Source organism: Manis javanica, chromosome 6 (assembly GCF_040802235.1).
Source record: "Manis javanica isolate MJ-LG chromosome 6, MJ_LKY, whole genome shotgun sequence".
Lineage (NCBI taxonomy): Eukaryota > Metazoa > Chordata > Mammalia > Pholidota > Manidae > Manis > Manis javanica.
The window spans coordinates 108,157,194-108,165,842 of record NC_133161.1 but is presented as its reverse complement, the minus strand read 5'-3'; positions in this window follow the sequence as shown (position 1 = coordinate 108,165,842).

Sequence of the window (8,649 nt, the reverse complement as noted above, 5' to 3'; positions counted from 1 at the left end):
TAATTCTTCCTAGCCAGGAGCATGGGATGAGTTTCCATTTGTTAGTGACCTCTTTAATTTCTCTTAAGAGTGTCTTATAGTTTTCAGGGTATAGGTCTTTCACTTCCTTGGTTAGGTTTATTCCTAGGTATTTTATTCTTTTTGATGCTATTGTGAATGGAATTGTCTTCCTGATTTCTCCTTCTATTAGTTTATTGTTAGTGTATAGGAAAGCTACAGATTTCTGTGTGTTAATTTTGTATCCTTCAACATTGCTGAATTCTGATATTAGTTCTAGTAGTTTTGGAGTGGATTCTTTAGGGTTTTTTATGTACAATATCATGTCATCTGCAAATAGTGACAGTTTGACTTCTGTACCAATCTGGATTCCTTGTATTTCTTTGTGTTGTCTAGTTGCTGTGGCTAGGACCGCCAGTACTATGTTGAATAACAGTGGGGAGAGTGGGCATCCCTGTCTTGTTCCCGATCTCAGAGGAAAAGTTTTCAGCCTCTTGCTGTTCAGTATGATGTTGGCTGTGGGTTTATCATATATGGCCTTTATTATGTTGAAGTACTTGCCCTCTATGCCCATTTTCTTGAGAGTTTTTAACATGAATGGATGTTGAATTTTGTCGAATGCTTTTTCAGCATCTATGGAGATGTTTATGTGGTTTTTGTCCTTTTTGTTGATGTGGTGGATGATGTTGATGGATTTTCTAATGTTGTACCATCCTTGCATCCCTGGGATGAATCCCACTTGGTCATGGTGTATGATCCTCTTGATGTAGTTTTGAATTCTGTTTGCTAATATTTTGTTGAGTATTTTTGCATCTACATTCATCAGGGATATTGGTCTGTAGTTTTCTTTTTTGGTGGGGTCTTTGCCTGGCTTTGGTATTAGGGTGATGTTGGCTTCATAGAATGAGTTTGGGAGTATTCCCCCTCTTCTATTTTTTGGAAAATTTTAAGGAGAATGGGTATTATGTCTTCTCTGTATGTCTGATAAAATTCCGAGGTAAATCTGGCCTGGGGGTTTTGTTCTTTGGTAGTTTTTTGATGACCGCTTCAATTTCTTTGCTCGTAATTGGTTTAACTTTTGTGTTTCTTCCTTGGTCAGCCTTGGAAGGTTGTTTTTTTCTAGGAAGTTGTCCATTTCTTCTAGGTTTTCCAGCTTCTTAGCATATAGGTTTTCATAGTATTCTCTAATAATTCTTTGCATTTCTGTGGAGTCTGTCATGATTTTTCTGTTCTCGTTTTTGATTCTGTTGATGTGTGTTGACTCTCTTTTTCTCTTAGTAAGTCTGTCTAGAGGCTTATCTATTTTGTTTACTTTCTCGAAGAACCAGATCTTGGTTTCATTGATTTTTTTCTATTGTTTTATTCTTCTCAATTTTATTTATTTCTTCCCTGATCTTTATTATGTCCCTCCTTCTGCTGACCTTAGGCCTCATTTGTTCTTCTTTTTCCAATTTCGATAATTGTGACATTAGACTATTCATTTGGGATTGTTCTTCCTTCTTTAAATATGCCTGGATTGCTATATACTTCCCTCTTAAGACTGCTTTTGCTGTGTCCCACAGAAGTTGGGGCTTTGTGTTGTTGTTGTCATTTGTTTCCATATATTGCTGGATCTCCATTTTAATTTCGTTATTGATTCATTGATTATTTAGGAGCATGTTGTTAAGCCTCCATGTGTTTGTGAGCCTCTTTGCTTTCTTTGTACAATGTATTTCTAGTTTTATAGCTTTGTGGTCTGAAAAGTTGGCTGGTAGGATTTCATTCTTTTGGAATTTACTGAGGTTCTTTTTGTGGCCTAGTATGTGAATTATTCTGGAGAATGTTCCATGTGCACTTGAGAAGAATGTGTATCCTGTTGCTTTTGGTTGTAGAGTTCTATAGATGTCTATTAGGTCCATCTGTCCTAGTGTGTTGTTCAGTGCCTCTGTGTCCTTACTTATTTTCTGTCTGGTGGATCTGTCCTTTGGAGTGAGTGGTGTGTTAAAGTCTCCCAAAATGAATGCATTGCATTCTATTTCCTCCTTTAATTCTGTTAGTATTTGTTTCACATATATTGGTACTCCTGTATTGGGTGCATATGTGTTTATAATGGTTATATCCTCTTGTTGGACTGAGTCCTTTATCATTATGTAATGTCCTTCTTTATCTCTTGTTACTTTCTTTATTTTGAAGTCTATTTTGTCTGATACTAGTCTTGCAACACCTGCTTTTTTCTCTCTGTTGTTTGCATGAAATATCTTTCTCCATCCCTTGAATTTAAGTCTGTGTATGTCTTTGGGTTTGAGGTGAGTCTCTTGTAAGCGGCATATAGATGGGTCTTGCGTTTTTATCCATTCTATTACTCTATCTTTTGATTGGTGCATTCAGTCCATTTACATTTAGGGTGATTATTGAAAGATATGTACTTATTGCCATTGCAGGCTTTAGATTTGTGGTTACCAAAGGTTCAAGGTTAGCTTGTTTACTACCTTACTGTCTAACCTCACTCGCTTATTGAGCTGTTATAAACACAGTCTGATGATTATTTCTTTCCCTTCTTTTTCCTCCTCCTCCATTCTTCATATGTTGGGTGTTTTGTTCTGTGCTCTTTTTAGGAGTGCTCCCATCTAGAGCAGTCCCTCTAAGAAACCCTTTAGAGGTGGTTTGTGGGGCAAATTCCCTCAACTTTTGCTTGTCTGGGAATTGTTTAATCCCTCCTTCATATCTAAAAGATAATCGTGCTGGATACAGTATCCTTGGATCAAGGCCCTTCTGTTTCATTGCATTAAATATATCATGCCATTCTCTTCTGGCCTGTAAGGTTTCTGTTGAGAAGTCTGATGATAGCCTGATGGGTTTTCCTTTGTAGGTGACCTTTTTTCCTCTCAGGCTGCCTTTAATACTCTGTCCTTGTCCTTGATCTTTGGCATTTTAATTATTATGTGTCTTGGTGTTGACCTCTTTGGATCCCGTCTCTCGGGAGTTCTGTGTGCCTCCATAGTCTGAGCAACTATTTCCTCCCCCAGTTTGGGGAAGTTTTCAGCAATCATTTCTTCAAAGACACTTTCTATCCCTTTTTCGCTCTCTTCTTCCTCTGGTACCCCTGTAATGAAGATATTGTTCCTTTTGGATTGGTCACACAGTTCTCTTAATATTGTTTCATTCCTGGATATCCTTCTATCTCTCTCTGCATCAGCTTCTCTGCCTTCCTGTTCTCTGGTTTCTATTCCATCAGTGGCCTCTTGCATCTTATCCAGTCTGCTTATAAATCCTTCCAGAGTTTGTTTCATTTCTGTAATCTCCCTCCAGACATCTGTAATATCCCTCTGGACGTCTGTAATGTCCCTCCAGACTTCATCCCTTAGCTCTTGCATATTTCTCTGCAGCTCTGTCAGCATGTTTATGATTTTTATTTTGAATTCTTTTTCAGGGAGACTGGTTAGGTCTGCCTCTGCAGATCCTTTCTCAGGTGTAACTATCTTCAACTGGACCAGATTTTTTTGCCTTTTCATGGTGATAGCGGTGGCTGTAGGCAGGTTGCGGGTGTGTCAGCTGGGAGAAGAAAGTCCTTTCCTGCTTGCTGGATGCCTTGCCCTTCTCCACTGCCTATGACTGTTACCTGCACTCCTGAAGCAGCCATTGGGTTAGTCCCCTAAGCTGCTGTGGGTGGGGTGTCCATCAGAGCAGCACGGAGCCCTGCGGGTAGTGGCAGGCATGCCAGGTGCGCTCCTCCATGCTAGCGGTGACCCTGCTGGGCAGCTGTGTGGCAGCAGTGGCCTTTGGGTCTGGCCTGGGCGGCTGTGTGTTGGGCTCGGATTCTGGTCAGCTGTTGGGGGTGCGCCTGCTCCCTCTGGCTCCTCTGCATGTGCGCACAGGGCTCTTCCGCGCAGACTTCTACTGGGTTCTGGCTTCACTGCCACTGGTGCACGCGAGCCGCGCCTGGGCTGTTCGGTTGCGCTGCTGCGTGCTAGTACAAGCCTCTCCTGCGGCACGCGAATCTGCCCTCGGTTCCTTCGGGCGCTGCCTTTCCCGGCACGCGCTGCCACTCTCCTGCTACTGGGCCTGTGTGTCGAGGTCCGCGCCAGTTGGAGGACCGACTGGCATGCTTAGTGCCGTGAGCAGCTTCAGAGCTGCACTTCCTCCATTTAGGGCGCCTACATTTCCCCGGTATTCCCAGCTGCCGGAGGGACAACTTCATCCAGCTATGGGGTCCCTGTCTCTTTAAGACTTGCAGAAAGCACTCGCTTTTCTTTTGTCTCAGGGGCACCGGTTGCGGGGACCTGCCCACAGGTTTTGTTTTTCTGTTTCTCTAATATCCAGCACTCTGTGCACCTTGTGTCTGCGTTCTGGGTGTAGTTTTCTAGAGATGGTTTTTTAGCAGTCCTGGGCTTTCCCTCCCTCCCTGTTCTGACTCCTTTCTTCCCACCGGGTTTTGGGGTGGGGGAGTGTTCGGGTCCCGCCTGGCTGCGGCTTGTATCTTACCCCTTTTGTGTGATGCTGAGTTCTTGCAGATGTAGATGTATCCTGGCTATTGTACTGCGTCTACTGGTGTCTCTTTTAGGAATAGTTGTATTTATTGTATTTTCATAAATATATATGTTTTGGGGAGGAGATTTCCTCTGAACTACTCACACCGCCATCCTCCCGTGATCCTCGAGGCTTTCTGTTTTTAAATTTTTTCAAGAGTGTTCATAATTGCTTGTTGAAGCATTTTTACAATGGTTGCCTTAAAATCTGTCAGATAATTCTAACTCCTCTGTCATCTTGATGTTAGCATCCACTGGTTGCCTTCTTAAATTTAGTTTGATATCTTCCCACGTCTTGGTATGAAAAGTGATTTTTATTGAAAACTAGACATTTTGAATATTATGAGATTTTAGATCTACTTAAATCTTTTTTATTTTAAATGGTTTCTTCTTACCTCACATCACAGGAGATGAGAGAGCACCTCCTCATTACTGCCAGGTAGGCATTCCCCACTTGTCCCCATTGAGGAGGTCTTCTTCCTGCTGGGTGGGGTGGGAATTCTTGTTCCCCACTAGACCTCCACTTTTACGTCCTTGGCTGGGAGAGGTATGAGCATCTTACTGTTATACGCAAGTGGTCTCCACTGATATTTTCATTACACTGAGAGTGGTAAAAGTCCTGTGACACCACATCAGTGGGGGTGGATTGGAGGTGTCACATTAAAGCCAGCTAAGGGTGGAGTTCTAGGCTCCCCACTCCACCTTGGCTTGGGTGGGTGGCAGTGGTGCCACAGTGTTTTCCATGGTGTTGGCTGAGGTAGGGCTGTTATTGTCTAAAAGTTTTCTGTCTTGTAAAGCTGCTGCTTTCTTGGTGCTCCGGCCAGAGAGGGCCAGCTTTTCTTGGAGCTCTCCTGGTCTGCACCTGTTGTAATTTTTGGGTTGCCAACATCTCCAGCACCCACTGGAGGATGTCAAGGATGTTCAAAGAGGAAAGAATAGTCTTTTCAACAAATGGTGCTGCGACAACTGGATATCCATATGATAAAGAATGAAGTTTGACCCATACAAACTTACATTATATATACAAAAAGTAACATATTGTATCAAAGATACAAAATGTAAGAGTTAAAATTATAAAACTGTTGGAAGAAAATGTAAGTATCCCTGGATCAGGCAATGGTTTTTTATATATGACAAAAAAGCATAAGTAAGAAGCAGAAATAAAAAATAAATTAAGCTTCATGAAAATTAAAAATTTGGTGAGTCAAAAGACTTCAAGAAACTAAAATAGCAACACAAAGAATGAGAGAAAATATTTTAAGTCATATATCTAATAAGTAACTTGGATCTAGAATATATAAAGAATTCCTACAGCTCAGTAATAAAAACACATAACCCAGGTGAAGTATACAAATAGCTAATATGCACATGAAAGGATGCTCAACACCATTAGTCATCAGGAGACTGCAAGTCAAAACCATGAGATACTACTACACATTCACTAGCATGAATATAATAAAAAAGACTTAGGATGTGGAAAGATTGGACCCCTTGTGGTGGAGTTCACAAGGACACTGTTGGTGGGAATGTAGAATAGTGCAGCTGCTGTAGGAAACAGTCTGGCAGTTCCTCAAATGTTAAACATGGAATTATCATATGACCCAGCAATTCTGCTTTTGTGTATATACCCAGAGAAGTGAATACATATGTCCACACAGAAACTTGTACAAGAATGTTCACAGCAGCATTATTCGTAATAGCCAAGAAGTGGAAACAACCCAAATGTCCACCAACTGATGAATGGGTAAAAGAATGTGGTCTAGCCAGAGAATGGAATATCATTCAGCCACGAAAGCGGAATGAAGTACTGACACACAACAAGGATGAACCTGGGAGATTCAGTGAGGGTAGCTAGATACCAAAGACCACAGAGTGTATGATTTCACGTGTAGGACATGTCTGGAAGAGCCAAGTCCACAGAGACAGAAAAGATGGCTGGGGGCCAGGGGCCAGGGGCGGGGGTGCAGAGGGATGGAACGCTGTCAGCTTGGCTGTGATGGTTGCACAACTCTGAATGAATATAATACCATGGAACTTGATGTGGGTGAATTGTAGCGAATGTGAATTATATCTCGATTAAGAAGTTATGAAAAACAAGGAGCGAACTGGCAGGTGCTGGGGCCAGTGTGGTGGCAAGCAAAGGGTGGTAAGAGTGTGGGTCTGGATCACAATAGGTGGGAGAGGAGGGCGGCAGGGGAGCTGTCCAGCAGGCCGAGGGCTCCTCTTGCCACTCTCAGGGCCCTCCTGTTTAACCCTCTCACATTCCTGAACTGAGGCATGCTGTGGGCCTTATGAGATAACATTCACATCCTCTGGGGACTTGGATGTGGACATGTCTTCAGGGGCCACCATTCAGCCCACTTGATGAGGCCCCTGTCGGCCAGGCAGCAGCAAGATGGCTGAGTGCCTGGGCACAGGTGCTTCTTGGACAGGAACGTAGGTCGTATTTCCTGTAACTTATATTTTCTCAGCAAAATCAGGAGTAAGGTCACTGTAGAGTGAGGTGGGTGGGTGTGGAGCAATGGCCAATACTAGAAGAGCAAGGCAAGCTGACCAGAGAGGGGTGCCACTGTGATGTGCCCGGGGCCCACCTGTGGCCATGGTCAGGTGGGTAGACTGAGAGCAGGTGGCAGGGGTGAATGCCGGGCTGCCGTCTGCAGAGGGTCTGGATGGCTGGGAGCAGACACTAAGGAATGATGTGGACGTCAGTGCAAGCAGGCAAAGGTGTCACTGGTGACTCCACCTGGGTGGGCATGCACCTATGTGTGACAAGTGTTTTGGGACTAAGCAAGTACTGCCCTTCTTCCCACAGCCTGCCTACACTCACGGAGTCTGGCTCCTGGAAGCACTGAGCCGGGAAGTGTGGCCCTGTGACCTTGTGTGTGCATGGGAGGGGAGCCCTGAGGCCAGCAGGGGACAGTCCTTCTGTGATGGCCAGCAGGCTCTGACTTTTTTCCTCACTTTACTGGACCCTGAGGCTCAGAGGCTCTGGAATCATCTGGAGATCTGGGCCATGGTGGGGTCCTGCTGGTCATGGGCAGCAGAGTGTGGAGGGGCCCCCACGATATTGCGCCAGTCAGGCCAGCTGGAAGCAGCCATTTGGAGCCCCTGAAAAAGCTTGGAGTGTTGAGGGATGTGGGGGCAGGGGACTCCAGGGGACCCCAGGGGGAGGCAAGAGTGGGGACCCAGGGTGACCCAAGAGGCGAGATGGTGCTGATCAGCTCCAGGTGCACAGACACAGGCAGAGAGTCCTTGCTGTGCAGTGAGTCCACATATACCGAAGACCTACACCAAATAGTTTTTTCTCATAGGTGAGATTGCAGTGTATTTTATTTGCTTATTTTTTTTATATTAATATACATTACTTTTGTGAAAAATGAAAAAACAATTAAAAGTTATTTTTAAAAACTAATACAATTTGCTAAGCCTCGGGTAGAGCCTGGACGTGGGGTCTGGGGTGGAAGCTGGGCTGGGCCCAGGGCAAGAGTTGGGGCAGGGTTCAACAGCTGTCTACACTATGAACTTACTGATGGAACCTCCATAGCAGTGAGGTTTTTTTGTCTGTTTTACTTGCTGCCTGTATTTCCAGGACTAAGAACAGTGTCTAGCAAATAGTAGAAGCTCAACAAAATTTTGTTGAATGAATGAATATAGATTTTATCTAAAATTTTCACTATCATAAATAATGCCACAGCAAATGTTTTTGTGTATAAATCTTTGCAGCATTTATTTTAGGAGGATCACAGATAATGTTTATAAGAAAGAAGTGTTTATGTTAATAGAGTGAAAAAACAAGGATGCAAAATAACATATGTGCTATAATCTCCAAGCCATAAGGATATGTGCAGAGAACCATCTGGGAGAAAATAGACCAAAAAATTAAGGAATTATCTCTGAACATTTGGATGGCAGAAGGTTCTGATTTAGTATGAAAATTTATCTGCATTTTCTACCATTAGAGTGTGTTACCTGTATATAAAGTGAGAGTTTTTAAAGTTAGCTTTGCAAATCGAAAATAAGTAAAACTATGTGTGCTTAATAGCCATTCACAATAACTGAGCATCCTGGTTAGAAACCAAATTCAGGTTTAAGCCATGTTAACTACAGCAGAGTAGACTCACAGAAGACCCAAAATGCCTAGGCTGCA